This window comes from Idiotropiscis lumnitzeri, chromosome 15 (assembly GCF_059441095.1).
Source record: "Idiotropiscis lumnitzeri isolate Australia: NSW breed Sydney's pygmy pipehorse chromosome 15, RoL_Ilum_1.0, whole genome shotgun sequence".
Taxonomy (NCBI): domain Eukaryota; kingdom Metazoa; phylum Chordata; class Actinopteri; order Syngnathiformes; family Syngnathidae; genus Idiotropiscis; species Idiotropiscis lumnitzeri.
Genome location: NC_142405.1, coordinates 16,179,265 through 16,195,116, shown reverse-complemented (window position 1 = coordinate 16,195,116; position 15,852 = coordinate 16,179,265). Strand labels below are relative to the sequence as shown.

Sequence of the window (15,852 nt, the reverse complement as noted above, 5' to 3'; positions counted from 1 at the left end):
AAGGGCGCAGTACCGGTTGAGGGTGCAAGTTCTGTATTTGATACATAGAGAGAACGCACCGTATCATTGGGCGCAAACAGAACCGAGCAACCGAGCACTCGCATTGGCTGCTCAGTCGCGCTAGCGTGTTTTTAAAATGGCAGCGGGAGTTCGGTGGTACTTTATTTTAGCTTTTAACAACGTGCTGAAGTTGTCCTCATCCAAAAATGCACCAAGTCCTTGTCTTCTGTATCGAAGATAAACAGCTGGACACGTTCTCCACCAAACACGAGAGTCATTATCAGTCTGCCTCGCCGTCTCGTTGCCACGCAGCCCCTCAGATGGGATGCCGACACAATGCCGGTGTGAGCAAGTCACTAATCAACAAACGATGTGCGGTCACGGTGTTACATCAAAACAAAAACTATCACCCCAAATCAAGAAGATAGCATGGCTAGCGTGGCTAGCTGTTTTTAAAAAGGCAACAGGAGCAAAACTGAGTTTGGTTGTATTTTATTGAACTATTTAACAATGTACTCACATTATTATTAATCAGTCATCATCCACAAATCCATCAAAATCGTCTTCTGTATCAGAAATAAACAGCTGGGCAAGTTCTCCCACAAACATGCCAGGTTCCCTCTCGTCATTGTCAGATTCCCCGTGTCGCTGCTGCGTGCGTCTCTTCATGAAGCCGGCTTTTGCGAAAGCCCTAACAACAGATCTAGCAGACACGTTTGCTCATATAGGGACATTGGGGGCTGCTTTGCACTGGGGGCGTGCCTTTGCGTTGTGATTCACGCCCATCTCCCCTCTCACGTCCGCCTGCTGTCGTTAGCCACGCCCGCCTTCTCTCTATATAAGCAGTGTGCAGGCAGTTAATGTTCGCAGTCAGCCGAGCGGTGCACTTGGTGGACTTGGTCCACATAATGGGCGCTCCGCCTCAAAAGGCGCCCTGGCTTTTTTGGACGAGTTTCAGGACTTTAAAGTGCGCCTTATGGCTGCGAAAATACGGTAATAAGCCAAATTACTGAACAAAATCTGGAGACTTTAATTTTAAGTTTAGATGCGGAGAAGGCATTCGACTCAGTGAGGTGGTCATTTCTATATAAGGTACTTGCGAAATTCGGTTTCGACACAAGTTTGATCGACATTTTTTCCACCCTGTACAAATCTCCCACTGCTAGACTCAATTTAACGGGGACTTGACTCCCCCTTTTGAACTAGAGAGGGGAACAAGACAGGGATGCTGCACCCCCCCCCCTCTTTTTCGAGTTGTTTATAGAACCCCTGAGTCAGTGGATTAGGCAGAGGCAGGATATCAAGGGGTTAAAAATGGCATTAGGGGAACAAAAGCTGTCCCTATTCAAAGACAACCTATTGCTGAATATAACATACCCAACACAAACCCTACCGAAACTGGTGGACATGTTCGAGGAATATGGCACACTGGCTGGATACAAAATTAATATACATAACACCAGGGGGCTCACGTTTAATTATGACCCACCGCCTAAAATAGTTCAATAGATTTACAGAGATGGAATGTTATTCCTTTTTTTAGCTTAAACTCTCGGGTGGAATCAATCAGGATGAATATACTGCCACGTTTGCTCTACCTTTTTCAATGTCTGTCAGTTAAAATAACACCCAAACAAGTTAATGATTGGGACAGATTAATCTCGAGGTTTTTGTGGCTAGGTCATAAAGCCAGAATTAAATATATAACATTGCAGCTGAGTAAACAAGATGGCGGAATGGGGCTACCATGTATGCAAGATTACTACTATGCAGCCCAACTTAGACCTTTAATTTGTTTGTGCCTACCAAATTATGATACAGGATGGAAAGTAATTGAAGGGGCAACGATAGGGAAGATCCAGATAGCAGCCCTCATGGCAGACAACACATTACTGAAACAAGTGGTAATCGCTGATGACAGTTTAACAACCTTTCTTTTGAAAATATGGCAGGAAGTTGTAAATATATGTAAATTGGGTGACTTGTTAAGGATACTAAGGTGGTGTGCCTACGATGTGGACTTTACGCCAAATAAAAATGATGGCGGATTTAAGGTATAGCACTCTAAAGGCCTGACCACATACCTTTCATTCATCCACAAATGGGAATTTCGGAGTTTTGAATCTTTGAAAATTGAATATGGGTTAGAAAAAGATGATTTTTATAGATACCTGCAGGTCAGGCATTATTTCGACCAAAACCTGAAAGAACACATAAAAAAGCAAGGACCTGGAATGTTACAGGAGGTCATACAACTACTTAAATCTACAACATGCAACAAAATTATTTCCAAATTGTATCAGAGCAAAAGGTTATCTAGACAGGACAACACAAATTACATAAGATAAAAATGGGAAAAAGAATGAGGGGCGTTGATTGAGAAGAAGAGTTGGGAGAGGATATGTAACCAGCAATGGACCTCAACTGGATCAAACACATGGCAGGAGTTTTGCTGGAAGACTGTCGTGCAATATTTTATTACTCCCATCCAAAAAAGGTATTAAGACAAGGGAGATTCTTGTTGGAGAGACCGTGGGACTAATGGAGCGAATCATTCCCATATTTTCTGGACCTGCCAGGTTGGTTATCCAACCTGACTGGCGTGAGATCCACAAACACCTCGAAAAAGTACTTGGAGCGAAAATCCCTTTCGAATGTGATTGCATGTTATTGGGGGACCTGCAACTGGAAAGATGGACTGACAAAAAAACTTATCAATATACTCTCAGCAGCCGCTAAAAAATCCATTACGAGAAAATGGTTAAAGACAGAATCACCGACTGTTGAAGACAGGATAAGTATTGTGCATGGCATTTATATCATGGAAAAGTTAACATATTCCCTCAGGGGCAAACTGGACAAATTTTATTTGATATGGTACAAGTGGACAGAATATGTAAAACCGATTAGGTCTGACTTCCGATGACGCAACAAAGGTCTGTAGTGCTCCATACTTTGTTTTACGTCTTGTATCAGTATGTGGTTTAATAAGCTCCCAATCATTTTTATTATATTTCATTATTTTCCTTCTCTTTGACAAGACTCAAGCTTTTTTTTCTCTCTCAGTTTTAGTCGGAATGTGGAATGTAAATGTTGTTCCTCAATAAAAAGAAAATTATATATAAAAAAAAAAAAGAATTACCCACATAAAGGAGTTAAATTTGGAGGCAGCGTTAGTGGGACTCGATGCCGAAAAGGCATTTGATCGCATAAATTGGTCATTCTTATTTGGAGTTCTGGAGAAATTTGTGTTTCATGATGCATTTATTTGAATAATACAAAATCTTTATTTGTCCCCAAGGGCACGCATGAAGCTCAACGGGGGACTTTCAAAATAATTTATTTTCAAACGGGGAACAAGACAAGGGTGCCCACTGAGCCCCCTTTTATTTGATATATTCATAGAATTGAGTCAGTGGGTTAAATGCAATAAAAAATTAAGTGAATAATAATGCATGGAGGTGAACATAAATTGTCCTTGTTTGCGGATGACGTAATTGTGCATTTGTCTGACCCAGAACAATCCCTAATACATCTTTCTTCTATTTTAGAAAAGCACGGATTAAATTCAAATTATTAATTCAACATCTCCAGAACACAGTTTTTGAGTTTTAATTATTCACCCTCAGCTACTATAAAAGCAATGTACAGATTGAGTTGGGATGCAGAATCTTTAATAATTATTTGGGGTTAAATATCCCAAAAGACAAAATTACTACCATCCTATGAAGGGGAGAATGAAGGAAGATATAAGTAGATAGAACCTGGTGCCTTTCCTAAGTTTCGATTGACGTGTTTAATCTATAAAAATGGGGCGGCACGGTGGCCGACTGGTTAGCACGATGGCCTCACAGTGAGAGACAGCATCGGGCGTGGGTTCGATCCCAGCTCCGGCCATCCTGTGTGGAGTTTGCATGTTCTCCCCATGCTTGCGTGGGTTTCCTCCGGGTACTCCGGTTTCCTCCCATATTCCAAAAACATGCATGGCAGGCCGACTGAACACTCTAAATTGCCCCTAGGTATGAGTGTGAGCGCAGATGATTGTTCGTCTCTGTGTGCCATGCAATTGGCTGGCAACCAATTCAGGGTGTCCCCCGCCTACTGCCCGAAGATAGCTGGGATAGGCTCCAGCACCGCCCACAACCCTAGTGAGGAGAAGCGGGACTGAAGATGGATGGATCTATAAAAATGCAAATTTTACCAAGGTTTCTTGATTTGTTTCAATCATTCCCAGACCAAAATTTAAAAGTCAGATCGCCAATTTCATGACAAACAAATTTCAAGATGCATATGGCAGGGCAGAAGCCAAGAATTAGGTTCCGAATTTTACAAATGACAAAAGCCAAGGGAGAGTGAGCCTCCCAAATGTGTTGGAAGATTACCTAGCTGCTCAAATAAGGCCATTTACTTGTTGGTGTAATCCTGACTATTCAGCAAGATGGAAGGAGATTGAAACCTCTACAACCGAGATCTTTTCGTTCCAGTTGCCTTGGGAGATCTAGATTTGGCATACACTCTGATGGAGTTCGGTAACCCATGGATTTCTTTTTCAAATAAACTTTGGAGCGACAGGATTGTTGGGGAACATCTGAAGGTGGCAGTTAAAGTCCTGAGATGGTGCATATGTGACCCTGAATTCATTCCGGCAAAACTTGATGCAAGGTTTAAGATATGGGCATCTCAGGGCTTGACGGCATAGTGTACTTTTTGGAATAAAGGTGTCATGAATAAATTTCCAGAATCTGTGAAGACAATTTAATTTGAGCAGCCAGGAATTTTATGGATTTCTTCAAATCTGTCACCACATCAATCAATTGGTGAGAGAAGAAGCCTTGGTGGGGCTGCCTAACTCCTTGTGGAGTAAGGGGCCAGCCGACGTAGGACTGATGTCAGGTGTTACACCCGTCCGAATACGGGGAAAAACAAAATACAAACCACGCATTAAACAATACCCACTGAAACCCAACGCCAAGAAAGGAATTGAACCAATAATAAGTGCATTGAAGGAAGCAGGGATTTTAATACCGGCACCCGAGGCGGAATGTAATACACCTATTTTTCCAGTAAAAAAGGCTCCACCCTCAGAAGGATGGAGGTTAGTACAAGATCTTCGGGCTGTCAATAATGCAGTCGTACAACAAACCCCAAATGTGCCAAATCCACACACATTGTTGAATTCACTTAGATCAGATTCACACTATTTTACGGTTATAGATTTGAGTAATGCATTTTTCAGTATTCCACTATCAAAGGGAGCACAAGTTTGGATTGCATTCACATTTAAGGGAGTAAAATTGACATTTACTCGGTTACCACAGGGTTATGCGGAATCGCCCACCATCTTTTCAGAAGCTATTGCCAATTGCCTCTCTCAATTTGAGCCACCAGAGGGGAGCCAGATCATTGTGTATGTGGATGATATTTTAATTGCATCCCCGACGCAGGGGCAGTGCAAAACCGACACAGTTGCGCTGTTGCAATATTTGGCTGGGACAGGAAACAAAGTGTCTAAAAATAAGCTCCAATTGTGGAAGAAGGAAGTTAAATATTTAGGACACACACTCACACAAGACGGAAGAACAATTTGTCAAAATCGAAAAGCAGCTATTGTAGCGACACCAAAGCCTACTACTAAGAAACAGTTAATGGCTTTCCTAGGACTGTGCAGCTACTGCCGGATTTGGGTAATAGACCATGCTCTTCTAGCAAAGCCATTACAAAACATGATACACACCGACCCCATGGCAATGTCAGCAAAATTGAATTGGACGAAGCCTACTGACACTGCTTTTAATAAATTTAAACTAGCAATAACTGATACGGCAGCACTGGCACTACCTGATTATTCCAAACCATTTATTCAAACTGTGGACGCTAAGCGTGACTGTATGACCTCAGTGCTGTTGCAACAACATGGCACTGGGCTCAAACCAGTAGTGTACTATTCACAATACTTAGACCCTGTTTTTCGGGCAATACTGTGTTCAAGCAGTGGTGGCGGCTGCCCTAGCAATACAAGCGTCAGCTGAAGTAGTCCTCTATCATCAGTTAACTCTAAAAGTGCCACATGCGATCTCAGCTTTGTTGCTGGAGTCAAAAATGTCTTTCCTTTCACCAGCAAGACACTTGTCATATACAGCGCTTTTACTATCACAACCTAACCTAACTATTGAACGTTGTACAACATTGAATCCAGCAACACTGATGCCCACACCGCATGATGGTACACCACATGACTGTATAGCTGAGACCGACGTTATGTACAAACCTAGACCAGACATAACCGATATACCCCTGTCAGGAGGGGATGTCATATTTGTCGATGGGTCCGCTTTTAAAGACGAGTATGGAAAAAAAATCATGTGGGTTATGCAGTAACAACGGCAACAAATATAATTGCGGCAGAAAAACTGGCATCAAATATGTCTGCTCAGGCAGCTGTGCTGGTCGCTCTCACACGGGCATGCACGCTCTATGAAGGCAGGCCCGTGACAGTGTTTACAGACAGTCAGTATGCATACAGCTCTGCTCATACGTTTTGCAGACAATGGCAGCTCCGTGGATTTATCACCACAACAGGAAAGGAGGTCAAGCATAAGTTATTACTTGTTGACCTTCTGGCTGCTATTCAGCTGCCCTCGTGTTGGCTGTTTGTAAATGTGAAGCGCATCTCAAAGGAAATGATCCAGTGGTAGTAGGAAATAGGTTCGCGGATCAGGCAGCAAGGGCTGCAGCTACAGGAAATGCCATTGTTTGCAAAGCTGACATTAAACCTGATGAGGTTGATGAGGACTTGCAGGACATTCTTAAGGAGAGGCATAGGAGTGTGTCTGATGCAGAAAAACGATTATGGATAAGAAAAGGGGCCACATATGACAGCGGTCTCTACAGCGGTCCAGATAACAAGCCGTGTCACATGGACTTTGCCATGTGTCAGCGGGGGGTATGGTTGATCAAGTGAACAAACACTTTAATTCGTTCGGGTTCACACAACATGCAAAGAACTTTTGTAGACAATGTTTAATTTGCATCAAGAATAACCCGCAGGGGAATGTAAGACCGAAAAGAGGCTCGTTTCCAGAACCTGAACACCCATTTCATACAATACACATGGACTTTATTCAATTATCCAAATCACGAGGGTATGAATATTGTTTGGTAATTATTGATGTATTCTAAAAATGGGTTGAAATATATCCTACAGCCAAACCAGATGCTCTAACAGTGGCTAAAGCACGATGTAAACATATAATACCAACATTTGGAATCCCGAGAGTTATTAGAAGTGATAATGGGTCCCATTTCGTAAATGATGTTATTAAAAGGTTGTCAGAACAGTTTAGAATAAATTTAAAAAGGCATTGTATTTATCATCCGCAGAGTGCTGGTTTATAGTTGAGAGGACAAATGGTACCATAAAAAATAAGTTAATCAAAACAATGAAAGAGACGGGGAGACCATGAACTGACTGTATTGATATAGTAGGGATGAATATGCATATCCTGCCAACAGAAGGAAAGGATTTGACTCCCTTCGAACTTTTGAATGGGAGGCCATACAATATTCCCGACTTGACACTAAAAACAAAGGATGCCCCGGACTCAACACATGACTTGGCCTACTATATGAAAAAGACACTTGAACATCGCGGATGTCGTCAAGCCAATGAACTGCCAGATATGCCATTGTCCCCACAGCATCATCAACGTCCGGTCGCAATTGGAGACTGGGTTTTCATCAAGGTCATCAAGAGGAAAACGTGGTCGAGCGAGCGGTGGGAGGGGCCTTATCGAGTACTGATCGCTACGCCCACTGCTGTGAAGGTGGAAGGCAGACCCAACTGGATTCATCTGTCCTGGGTGAAACATCGGCTGCTCAGCGATCTAGCTGCAAAGGTACCCTCCCCCGACTCCCACAGCTCCCACGAGTAAACAGTGTTTTTTCGAAGGTTAAGTGCTGGTAACCTCTGACCTTCGGGCACTGCAACGATGTGCAGCAACAGCAACCAGCGATTGCTCATTGCAACCTGTTTCTTCGGGATGGTTGGGGTACTGTCGTATGGCATCTTCATTGTGAAAATTGGGCACGACCAACAAAAGGAGCAGAAGAATCATGAGGGGTATCGGGAGAAACATCTGCACGAGAAGATCTTGATAAAGCCACAGGCACAACACGCTGCTCCCGTGATAAAACCACAGGCACAACGCGCTTCTGTAATAAAGAGTCATGGTCTGGTCTATTTCCCCGGTCAACAATGTTCAAACCATAGCAGTCATGTTTACTGATACAGGTTTGTGTAAAAGTAAATCAAACTCTCTCATTCAAAATTCCATACACTGAATTAAAATATGACAAGAAAAGTCTTAAAACTTTAATCTGTGGTTCTCCAGGAAAATATCATTATTATGCTATGATTGGGCAACGTGATAAGTCCTGGGGAAACACTCCAGCCTATTCAGGTAAAGATTGGAAGCCCTATCCAACAACTACTTTAGCCAAACAATGGAAGTCTATAATAGAATTGACCCGCTTGTCGGATGATATAGTATTAACTCATTTAATCCCTTAGACGTACAAAGACGTCTTTTAATGCAATGGCGCCCTCTACCAAAGACGTATAAGTACGTTTCCTGTCTTTTTTACGTCATAGTGTACATAAGGGTCTGATGCAACCTCTGACTGAGAATCAGCCTTGTCCGCATTGTGAATCATGTAAAAATCACCCAGCAGGGGGCAGAGGTGCAAAAGATCCGCCTTGAATCTGCGCCAGAGTTACAAATGGGGGGCGGGATCCTGGGGTAGACGGTATAAGTGTGGAGAGCAGCGCGGTTAGCAGCAGCATCGGCAGCACTAGCAGCATTAGCAGCAGTAGTATTTGTAGCGTTAGCAATGAAATCCTCCAAGCAAATGACGATCGAGGAATGCTTTTTTGTAAAAAAAAGCTTCCCAAGTGTACATAAGGGTCTGATGCAACCTCTGACTGAGAATCAGCCTTGTCCGCATTGTGAATCATGTAAAAATCACCCAGCAGGGGGCAGAGGGGCAAAAGATCCGCCTTGAATCTGCGCCAGAGGTACAAATGGGGGGCGGGATCCTGGGGTAGACTTATAAGTGTGGAGAGCAGCGTGGGTAGCAGCAGCATCGGCAGCACTAGCAGCAGTCGCATTAGTAGCGTTAGCAATGAAATCCTCCAAGCAAATGAAGATCGAGGAATGCTTTTTTGTAAAAAAAAAGCTTCCTAAAAGCATCAAGGCGATGGAGACGCTTTGGTTGAGAGAATGACGCTTCGTCGTCGTCACAACAAACAGGCGTCTAAAGAGGCTGCGCGTGCCTTGCGGCCTGCATCGCCTGCCTTCGGACAATAGCCAAAGCAGCCGAGAGTCCTCACCAGATCCCCCCGAACGAGGAGGTAAGCGCTCGCAAGTTACCATTGAACATGTGGTTTTAGCCTTCATGCTTTTATTGTACATATCATGCATCTTGCGGGCAGAAAATGTCGCGTAAATGTGCAGTTACACGCGAGCTTGCTCGCTGACTTTCTCGTCCGGGCGCCTATTGCACAATTACACGCGAGCGTAAATCCTCGCCGGCGAGGAAGTAAACGCTCGCAAGTTACCATTGAACATGTGGTTTTAGCCCTCATGCTTTTATTGTACATATCATGCATCTTGCGGGCAGAAAATGTTGCGTAAATGTACAGTTACACGCGAGCTTGCTCGCTGACTTTCTCGTCCGGGCGCCGATTGCACAATTACACGCGAGCGTAAGTCCTCGCCGGCGAGGAAGTAAACGCTCGCAAGTTACCATTGAACATGTGGTTTTAGCCCTCATGCTTTTATTGTACATATCATGCATTTTGCGGGCAGAAAATGCCACGTAAATGTGCAGTTACACGCGAGCGTATCTCCTCCCCGATGAGGAAACAACAATACTGAATGGTGTGGTAATCATGCATACTTTCTAAAATTCACAGATTGTGCATCCCGCGGCAAGAAAGTTCCTCCTCGTCTTGTTGGTGTAAAGAAAGGTAAATTATAATATGAAACTTCACACGCCAGCAATAAAATGCAGCAATAAATATATATTTCCAATTGTTTATATTTCTGTAATTTACAGGTTGTGCATCAGGAAGCAGTGGTTCCGGATGGCGTCACACTGGATGGCAACCGAGGAAAATCGACTTTACAGCAACTCCTGGACCACTGAATGCCGCTGCCCATTTGGAGTCTGAGGAGCCAGCTGATTTCCTGCAGCTGTTTCTCACGGATGAGCTTCTGCAGCACATTGCGGATGCCACCAATCACTTTCCAGACAATTATTTTCACACAAACCCCAGTGGACAAACACAAGCTCGCCTATTTGCCACGGACCAGCAAAGCCAGACCACAACGAAAGTGTCGGGTCTGTTTGCGCAAAGGCAAACGGAGTGAAACAAGAATGTGGTGTCAACTATGTTGTGTGCCCTTGCATCAAGGCAACTGTTTTATTTTATATCACACCAAAAAAAAGTATGTATGACACTGATGTATTTCATTTTTGTACATAGTTCAACAGTTCAGTCGTTTTGTGTTATGTGCAAATAAATTAATTTTGTTATCAAAAACATATTTTTTGTGCTTTTTTTTTATTTTATAGAAGGCATGCATTATTTAGATGTTAGAGGTGTCATAAAAGCCATAAATAATAGTGTCAAAGTTCAAATTATGGTCGAAATGCATCAGTTTACAAAAAGCTCATTTTCTCCGTTTTTTCCCCAGGGATTGGAGTTTTCATGAAATTTAGCTATTTTCAAATGCCGATTGCTCAAGAATGGAAAAAGATAGAAACAAACTTTTTTTTTCTGTTGAAAGAAGAGAGTCTCATCTTTCTTTTGGTGTGTCTATGTAGCATTAGAATACAATATTCTGTGGGCCTTGCAATATTAGTCAAAACCCAGGAAAACGCTGGGATTGAGCGGGTTGCTCCAGTGAAAATGGCTGGTATTTAATGAGTTAAGAGTAAACATGACAAATCAGAAAAACACATCATTATGTATGTTGATAAGGCTTTATGCATATTTCCCAAGTCCAACTAAGGACCCTTGTGTTGACATTATTGTGTGCAGAGACCCTATCTCAAAAGTTTAGAAGTGTTTACAACAACAAAAAGGGGATACAATGTAGGTCAAACAAAGATAGAAACAGGAAGGAAATCTGATTTTGACAGGAGGAGAATGGGAAAATATGTGAGATACGGTGGGAAACCATCACCCTCAAATCTAAGGCAAGAGTTTTGTTGGAAAACCCGGGTGAGATTTTTTATAACGCCTTCACAGACATTTGACGGTCTCTGATATGTGTTGGAGATAATGTGGAAACCTGGAGGCAAATCATTTCTGTATCTTTTTGCAAAAGGTATTTCAGATGCATATCGCCTTTGAAATGCAATATCTGTATTTTGGTGCCTTAATATGAGAGAATGTGTCTTATGATGATAAATATTTATTCAAGCTCTTGAGCGGTGCATGCAGAAAAGCCATAACCAGGAAATGGCTGAAAGCTGAAAAGCCAACTGTATTTCAAATGGAAAGGGTTACTTTACTCAACGGTGGGAAATCCAAAGAGCTGGTCGTGGATTTCTGCAAGCGTCGGCACTCTCCACCTGCACCAGTGAATATCCAGGGAACAGACGTTGAGAGGGTTTTGACTTACAAGTAACCTGGGTGTTCATCTGAACAATAAACTGTACTGGCGCGACAACAGAAGCTCTCTGTATGAAGGGTCAGAGCAGACTCTTGCGACTCAGGAGGCTGAGGTCCCATGGCGATCAGGGGGACACTCCTCAGAAACTTTTATGACTCTGTGGTTGTATCTGTCATTTTCTATGGAGTGGTCTCCTGGGCAGGCGGCATCTCGGGACGGGACAAAAAGAGGTTGGACAAACTGGTGAGGAGGGCCAGCTCTGTCCTGGACTCCCTGGACTCTGTCATCAATGCTGAACAACCCAGCCCACCTCCTCAATGACACTCTTAGAGCACTCCACAGCGCCTTCAGTTATACTGTTACACCCTCGCTGTGGGAAGGAGAGATTTCGCCGCTCCTTTCTGCCGGCTGCTGTCAGACTGTTTAACAAGAACATTGGGTCAAGGCTACAAACGGTCGGGCATTAGTGCAATTGTGCATACCAAGGATACAATCCATACTACGACTGTACTTTTATCCAATGGTGTACTTATATTGACCAATGCCGTATTTTTTTTTACCATTGCAGTATTTTTATCATAGTAGTATTTTTATCATTGCAGCATTTTTATTTATTTCCCCTATGTACTATGGACAGACAGACAGGAGTGTTTCCTTACACTGGGATATGTTGTGGGATATCTCTTTTTGATGAATATATGGTACACCCCAGAGGTTTTTGTTCTGTATGTTAAGTGTTTAAATTTTAGAGACATGCAAGAGAATAGGATACTTGTTACCCTAGATTTATTAGAGATGGGATTACAGGGATAATGTGATAATGGTGACGTGTATGTGAGTATGCGAGATGTATACACGGTTTAGATCTGTGAAAACAACAAAAAGAGAAATAAAAAAAAAAACTACAAGCAAAACATGTGAGGATTATAACGGACAGTCATTATTGTGCACAAGCACTCAAGGAAGATTTAACCATTTGGGAAGACAATGGTTATGAGGGAGCAAAAGGAAAACCAGTCCCCCAGTGTGTGAAAGAAAATAGACGAGTTAAGGCTGAAATTGAACAATGATGTTGTCCACCAGAGGGCCCATACCAAGGAGGGGGCCCACTGAAGAGGTAATGATGATCTTGACAGAATCTGAATCAGAATGCCCTTTATTGTCATTGTACTAATTGGAGAGCTCCACTCTCCAGTGCGAATATAATCAATAAATGAATTAAATTAATTAAAGATTAAATAAATGAATAACTATGAAAATAAATAAACATGTCGCAGTTCTACAAGGTAAGGGGTACGTTGTGTGCGAGAGTTCATCATGAAGATCATTTGATGCACCTCAAGCGCCTGCTAGAGAGCAACAGGTCAAAGAGGTGTGAGCTCAGGGCAATATTGTGCTTGATGATCTTGTGAGCTCTGCTGAGGCACCGAATGGTGAAGATATCCGACAAGGAGGGGAAAGGGCAGCCAATAATCCTCTCTGATGTTTTGACTGTCCTCTGGAGCCTTACTCTGTTTGCCTCAGAACAGCTGCTGTACCAGGTGGACATATACTAAGTCAGCACGCTCTCAATGGACGAGTAGTAGAAGACCAGCAGCAGCTTGCTGTCCAGGTTGTATTTCCTGAGTAAACATAGATACATCCAAGATAGAAAATTAGTTGTTGTAGGATCAAACATTTAGGACAAAGCCCCCGAAGGAAGAAAAGTGGTCCCAGATGTGTTAGTGAGCAAGGTAAACACGGGGGTACATGAAGCGCAAGGCCACGGAGGTTCCTTACCCACAAAAAAGGAGCTGGAAAGACTGGAACTTTGGATTCCAGAGAAGAAAATCCTTGCCATTATAAGGAATTGTGAGCGAGTGTAGATGGATTGCCTATTAAAACCACTGTTCCGTGGGGATCAGTCTGCATGGCCCTATGGGAGTGAACGCACAAGGTGAAAAATACCTTATCGTGTTTGTGGACTCGATGTAATAATATTTTGGAGTAAAAGCAGGACTAAAGGCTAATCTAACAGTGTCATTTAAACACTAGAAAAGGGCTGCATGTGGCTCGGGACCCTACACTCCCCAAGTCAATGGCGCGGCTGAAAGGACCATTGGCCTAGCTAAAATTGGTTGGGGGAAAAAATGTTAATGGAAAGGAATGGAGCACAAAGTTGGTGGAGTTGGCGAAGGATTTGAATTGGAGGTGTGGAACGGATAGACCATTGAATCAACGCCCCCGAGATCGGCAGAGCACAAGAGAAGACATGCCCTCAAGAAGAGAAATGCCCATTTAGAGTGAGACAGCGCATGGATTAAGTAACACGACTTATCCGGCAACCAAGCTGTAAAAGCAAAATATGACCACCCTGACTTCATTGATTACATTTTGGATAGAAACAGTGCAATTAAGAAAAAGGCCACCCCGATAAGCACGCTGCGACCCATTTCAACGTATCCTATAGAAACATATGATAAAGTCGACGTGGGACTTCAGGAGCTACTCCATAACATCAGGCCAGCCTGGAAGGAAAACACTAACCCCAACACAATTATTGGAGACCCTATACCTGTAGGAAATATAACACATATGAAGAAAACTGTGATGGGGAGAGATCCTGTTATGGGGCTCAAAAGTAATTCGCCTGTCTTCAGGCCAGAATCAGGAAGGCCCTGGGCGCTAATGATAAGGGTTCCGGGTGGGCGTCCTCGTCCTGTTATCATCCGCTTTCATCGACTCCAAACTAAAGATTTCCTCGTAAGAGAGACGTGTGTATAAAAAGGGGCTTTGTCCGTCTCTTCTTTTACCGGCCAAACTGCGCGTCACATTACCGGACGGTGGGAAGCGACGGCTTTCTTCAGTCTCTGAGGCTATTGACTTGATCAAGCGCACAGAAGACCAGCGTGTGGCACTGTGAATGCTCAACCAGCTCGTTCAGGAATGTTTCTTTCTTGTTGGTTGGTACTCACTGTTCGACATTCGGCGGGAGCTCTTTCTGTTTATCTTTATTATTATTTGATTGTGCTGCCGGTCGGTCGTTTCTATTTATCCTCCTTGGTATACAGGGATTTTATGCTATTTCTGTATGGGGTTAGAGCCTGAGCAAGGGAGTTATATTGAGAGTGATATTATGGAGGAGTGGAGAAAGAATGGTTGCAGTTTTGGCAACCTGTACTTTGTTTTGGGGTTGTTTTAAGACAGCATATGTGTGTGTATGTGTTGTTTGTCAGTTTTCTTTTTGTTTCTTGTTTTGGTTTTTTTTTCTCTCTCATCGCTATACTTGTCATTCTACTTGTGCAATTGGTAGTGTATGAACAATAACCTTACATGTGTTAGCTTGAATGTAAACTGGTTGAACCACTCGGTTAAATGCAAGAGTGTCTTTTCTCTTTTGAGGCAGCTCAGATCATGAGTAATTTTCTTCCAAGAAACACACTTGAGGGATCAGGACCACTCACTGGCGGTTGCATAAATGTTGGTCGGGGCAATATTTTCATTCTAATTTTGGCGCTAAGGCCAGAGGCGCTGCTATTTTGATACAGCAAAACATAACTTTTGTACCTTCTAACATAACTTCAGACGACAATGATTTATTATTGTGTCAGGCAAACTCGATCATAAACGTGACATGGGCTAATGTTTATGAGCCCAACTTTGACAATGTTCAATTTTTCCAGAACGTCTATTCTAGACTGTCGAATTTGAATTTGCATTTGTTAATTTTGGGAGATTTAAATTGTTTTATGAATGCTTTCTTCGACCGTTCCTCCTCTAAAACTCTTAGCCTGAACAAATCAGCCAAGTACATCAAATCGCTGCTTCAAGATTTTAGTATTACCGACCCATGGCGCTTTTTGTATCCACATGGCAGGGAATACTCTTTCTTCTCTCATCTTCATCACACATACACCCGTATTGATTATTTCTTCATTGACAACTCATTGCTTCCACATCTCAGGTCTTGTGGCTATGAAAGCATTACCATCTCAGATCATGCCACTGTTCTTCTTGAAATGGCTGTCCCGGGGCGCAATGTTGTGGGAAAGCTTTAGAGACTGGATCCATTATTGCTCACGGATGTGAAATTTGTCACATTTATTTCTTCCAAAATAAAAACTTTTTGGTCTGAGAATACGACACCGGGTATGTCCAACACAATGATTTGGGAGGCAATGAAGACTTGTAA

At 42.9% G+C, this 15,852-nt stretch overlaps 1 protein-coding gene and 1 long non-coding RNA gene across 9 annotated transcripts in view; one reads left to right on the top strand and one right to left on the bottom strand.

Annotated features, from left to right (window-relative positions):
* carm1 (coactivator-associated arginine methyltransferase 1) overlaps positions 1-15,852 on the bottom strand; it is a 182,646-nt gene that overhangs the window by 142,209 nt on the left and 24,585 nt on the right. The gene's annotated exons all lie outside the window — the stretch shown is intronic.
* On the top strand, positions 8,820-10,305 carry LOC148323091 (uncharacterized). Its single transcript, XR_015846691.1, has 3 exons — positions 8,820-9,409; positions 9,974-10,027; positions 10,117-10,305. It is a non-coding gene; the product is annotated as an uncharacterized LOC148323091 (long non-coding RNA).